Genomic DNA, 5,715 nt, shown 5'->3' with positions numbered 1-5,715 from the left:
ATATTAAAATATAGAAAAATCCTTGAATGAGTAGATGTGTCCAAACTTTTGACTGGTACTGTATATATATCGATTAATTCTTGAAGAATATAACTTATAAATGCGCCTCATGAGCTTAGTTTAACTGTCACACTACATGAGAACCCAAAATATAAACTTGTTTTTCTCCAATAATGTAAACATTGTAAATGTAAACAAACACTGTATAGCCTCATAACATGGTTAAAACAATAATTTGCATCCATAGTTCTGTCTATTAATCTGAGAGTCGTTACATTTTCCAGGCCCATCCCTCAGCTTTTTACCAAAACAGAGGTGGGGCGGCCATTTTGGTATTGATTAATCTGTGGATTTTCCCTTTAAACAGCTGCATATTAGATATCAAAGTGTCACCAACAAAAAGGTAAACAATAGGCCTATTGCAAATGCAGGATATGGCATTTATTTTTCACATGTAAATAGCACTTTTCAGCAGTAGGCTTCTTCCATGAGCATGCCATTCCATGAGCATGCCATTCCATGAGCATGCCATTCCATGAGCGCAGCATTTATTTTTCAACTTGTATCAATGAGCCCAATCAGTCCTCCATGACAATAAAATCATAAACAACAGAGTAGGACTGGCTTATAAATCCTTAGTTTTGGGGTTATGCTCAGGTAAAACAATTTAGCTAATCTATACTTCCATATTTCCAAGTCCTATTCTTGAAGATCAAGGGGTATACCATTTATTGGCATGACTGGAATTCTGATCGACTTTGGTTTTTAATGTGAAGATATAATTTAATCGTATTATTATATGTAGTAGAACGCGATGGGTTAGAAGAAGCCTACATAACCAACCCATAAAGTAAAATTTAGCATCCATGTATGGCCAGCCATGTAAACTTTAACATTGATTTATCCTGCAATAGATGTTGTTCAATTGGTAACATACTTTTTTGTCTTCTTCTAATTCCTCTAAAGGGGAAAGTAATCTAAAAGTAACTGAATGTAATCAGATTACGTTACTGAGTTTGGGTAATCCAAAAGTGATGTACTGATTACAATTTTGAACAGGTAACTAGTAACTGTAACAGATTACATTTAGAAAGTAACCTACCCAACCCTGGCTCTGAGTGACTGAACCCTTGTAGACAGTTTTCCTTCCTGTTTCACAGAGTTTTGTTTTACCACCCTGATCTGAACCCCCCCAGTCACCTTTGACCCTACCCTGACCTTTTGTCACAAACTTGTCTGGGTTGGTAGGTAGCAATGGTAGGAAACTTCAGGAAGTGCCTGTTTTACACTGAATTTACAGAGAGCTGTGACATTGAAAAGACAGATTGACCTCCTCCTGTACCTATAAACTCTCAGTGGTATTCACCTTACAGTGGGAGACTGAATATAATATACTGTAGCTAATCACAGGCTACCCAGAGGTAACCGAGGTTTGGAATGCACACAGTGTCTCTCACTGACAGAGTCAGATGGGTTTGAATTGAGTGGTATTTCATTAGAGGTGACTTATCAGAACTTTGTTTTAGTTTTTATAGCTTTGTTCAGATTGTTTTGTCCCCTGCTGGCGGGGGTTTTTACCGACAGTGGCAGCTGAACTCATGAATACAGCATGGTGTGAAGCAGACTCCCAGAGGAAGATTACTCAATCGTCTGATAAACGAAGTGCAAAGCTGCATTAAGTTCTGATGTTGCACACAGCTCTCTCTACTGTCTACCCCATACATGGTTGCCAAGACAACCACAGCATAATATTTTGCTTTTGGAAATGAGGTGAAATCTACTCAGCATATTGTCACCAGTAAAATTCTCAGAGGAGTATAGATGTGGCAAGTGTATGGTCCCGTTACACGAGTCGGGTTATGCTGCTTTTTCTTCCCTTTACTCTGAGTGAGTTGCTGCAGCAGGATAGGATTTTCGGTTTTCAAAATAAAAAGTCTCTCCCCTATGTTCGTCTTCCCATATTTAGTCACATTGGGAGTCTTTAGTCGCATGCATGACTGAATCGAAATTCCATTTCAAAGGGACATTTTTGAAGAGCTACAAAATCAAGTAGTGGGGGATTTGGACAGCTGCCGGCACCAACCAGTACCTCGTTTTACTGGGGCTAAGTTGGCTGGTCTGTGAGACCGTCCACAGGGAGCCTTCGCCACATTCAAGTAGCCTTGATTGGACGAGACAATGTGTCAGATCTTCCTTTGTAACTCTGTAAGGAACCAAATTAAGCAAAGAATACATCTGAAAGGCGTTGTGTGGCAAAAGGAAGTATTGGAGCTGAGAACAGACACGCTTGAAGTTAAGCATTTAAACACTCTCCCTTTCACTGCAGTATGTGGTAATGCACCGTGAGAGAAACTAGCAGGTGGACCTGCCATAATACCAAGATGTGATACTGTCAGCCTGCCAGAGAGATGTTTATACATATCATATAACATATCAATTATAAGAGTCATTGCTGACTGCCTTGGCCAACACCACCAGTCTTTGTTTCCCCTGATTAGCTGTGCTATCATTATGCCCATGGAGGAATGTGTTGTTAGAGAAGCCAAGAAATGATATCAATATCCGCCATTTTATTTCTATAAATAGCAGAGGTCTTTGAATATCAAAGGATGTTGCATACCTCTTGAAAAAATGTGTGCAGAGGATCGTAGGAACGAATGAGGAACTGTGTGATGTGCATTTACTGGCGTGTGTGAAAACCTACAGCTGTGGAGTAAAATAGAAGTATTGACAGCTGTTTAGAATGCTGATGGCTTATAAAGTGATCACATTTTGGCATTTCCACTTCTGGGTCCCACTGCACAAGTTGAGGGACGGGGCTCCTATAAATACTCACTGAAAACTTCACCAGCAGACAGCTGTGCATGCCGCCCAGCCAAAGGCCCAGCTCAAAAATAGGGACCCTGCCCTTATTTACCTCCCTATTTTCATGGGCAGAGAATTCACATAGGGTGCATTCCAAATTGCAGCCTATTCCTTATGGGCCCATAGTCAAAAGTTGTGCACTATGTAAGGAGTAGGGCTCCATTTGTGATGCGCTTATGCTCTACCATCAGCTATGGGCCACAGCTGTCCCAGGTTTTAGCAAGGCTCAAGTGTAAGTTGAGGAGACCAGCCTGGCACGATCACATCCCCAGAAATACCTGGGCCCTGCGAACATTCATCTTTACGTACTTAAGCTGCATGATCTTCGTGATGATCAACATGTGATATTGGGCAACGGGAAAGTTGTGCCTTGTAGCATAGTCATTAGTAATGAGGGAAAGTGTGATTCAATGTGTGAACAGACACCATGTTTATAGTGAGGGTTTGCGTATTAACCTACCATTGGATAGTGCCTGTGAATCAGTGGAGGCTGCTGAGGGGGGGACGGCTCATAATAATGGCTGCAACGGAGCGAATGGAATGGCAGCAAACACCATTACACTATTCCGCTCCAGCCATTACCACGACCCCATCCTTCCCAATTAAGGTGCCACCAACCTCCTGTCCTGTGAATCCACGTTTAAAGAGAGTTGTGAACAACAGTATTGCCAACCACCCTTTTTATTTTCTGTTCTAAGTTTACTGTTATTGAAGGGTGGGCATGAGACCGAGAAGAACATGTACAGTAACTTGTAGTGGGTGACTTTCTATGGTATGAATCCACTTCAGAATAACATCGTAAATATTATTGCCACTCTTTCCCCTGAGCCCATTTGAGATATTCGATACAGAACCTTTAGGTAAACATTCCAATGTAATATTCTGCCTGCTGTTACCCTGGGCTTGTCATGGATTTATTTTTTTATACACAACTCTTCATTTTGGTTCGAATCAAACTGACACTCAACATGAAGACAGCTCCATGGCTGCACCCGATGGAGTGCTTGGCTTCTCCCCTGAAACAACTATTAATAACGCCCAACTCTAAAGTGGCTGCTACCATTTGGCTGCCAGGATTCTCTCAGCCTGAGTCACACGCTGCTTTCATCAGAGACTGTGCAACCTTGGGGAACTTTGGCCCCATTCATATGCAATGGCCTCATCGTGTTCTTTTCCTGAGCACCCCCGCCGTGTCCCTCCCTCCCTCCCTCCCTCCCTCCCTCCCTCCCTCCCTCCCTCCCTCCCTCCCTCCAATGTTATGGATCCCCTGTGTCTAGGTCTTCTGCCTGGGCTGTTGTGTTGATGTGACCATCGTCATAACTGGCATTGTCTCAAAGCTCGACCCCTGATATGACCCCTGAGCAAATTATTTTGATTCACACAGAACGAACCAGTTATCTATCATCCAAATTCAATTAAAATTGCCCATCTGTTATGACTATATTCTGGGATCTGCATTTTCACAGCATATCGGCTTTGATTATGATGCTTCTGATGGCGATGCGGACTTATTACAGACACAGACAACTAACACTGGTCTGATCAATGTCCAAACAAGGCCAGCCAGGCCAGGCATACTGTAGCAGCTCCGCTGGTGTGACATGATGGAAAGCGTGACTCTGGCTCTATAGATTCTAGGACAATGGAAACAATGGATCTGATTTGGCACAGTAGGAGGCGAGAGCTCTTGGCCAGGAAACGTCCTCCCTGCAGTAAAAGCAGTAACTAACCCACTCCATATACTGTAGTTAGAACTACGCTAACCTCATCCCTAGGCTAACTGCACACAGCGAGGAAGTGTATGGTGAAAGAGGTTACAAGTTACACTAGAATACTAAAAAGTCACGGTAGTCATGTATTTATTTGTATACGTTAGTTCACATAGCCTACCATTCAAGGACACACATGTTTTTTGATGCATTAACGTCACACTGAATATATTCGTTTATTCAGGTTAGAATAACACAGTTGCTATTATAGCTACTTGCTTCATAATATACCTTTGGTTCCAGATGTTTTTAAAAGTCCCTATGAGAACATTCTTCTAGACCATTCTCACTCCCAGAGTTGGGTCCCACACCTAATTACAATCAAGTATAGCAATTTAAGAAACAGAAAAAGGGAGCAGTGTGAAATACTAGTACAGCGGGAATGACATAGGCCAAAGGGCATTAGTCAGAGGTCAGAGGTTAAGTTATGTGAGATCACAGGGGAAATTCTGAACATGTCTTGAGGTCATATTTAAATGTGGCTGAGATGACAGAGATGTTATTTACTCTCTATTGTACAAGCTTTCTTACTGGTCTATGTTGTATGTATGGCCGAGGGAGATCTCCACTGAGAAATGTTAGCAACACTTTCAACTTGTTCAAAACATATGCCATGAGAGACAACCCCATATAATTAATGCTCAGAGAATATTAATTGAACAAAAACATTATGCTAGGGCAGTGTTATATAAGGTTTTGTATCATTTCAGCCAGTGGCTTCGAAAATAACACTAACGAGCTACAAAACGGGTCCCCGGAAATTGTGCACTATTGTGTACAATGTCATCCATTTTGTATGATATGTTACGATTTCCAATTCGTACAATATGTTACACATTTGTAAGTGCTTAAGATCCCGTCACTCGCTTTAAGAAGTGATCTCATGGCATATTATTTGTCATTCAATACTGTCAAATGATTATGTTGCTCTGCAGAGATAATGACGCACTACATGACTCAGGCTTGGTAAACAAAACATGATCCTGTTATGCCAGGAGTGGAGGAGCCACTGACTATTACCTCCCCAATGGCCACTGTGATCAAAATAGCTGCTATCCAAAGCCAGGGAAGAAAACTGATA

This window comes from Salvelinus namaycush, chromosome 24 (genome assembly GCF_016432855.1).
Source record: "Salvelinus namaycush isolate Seneca chromosome 24, SaNama_1.0, whole genome shotgun sequence".
NCBI classification, from domain to species: Eukaryota; Metazoa; Chordata; class Actinopteri; order Salmoniformes; family Salmonidae; genus Salvelinus; species Salvelinus namaycush.
The sequence above is the reverse complement of the archived record's forward strand: the minus strand, read 5'-3'. Positions refer to the sequence as shown.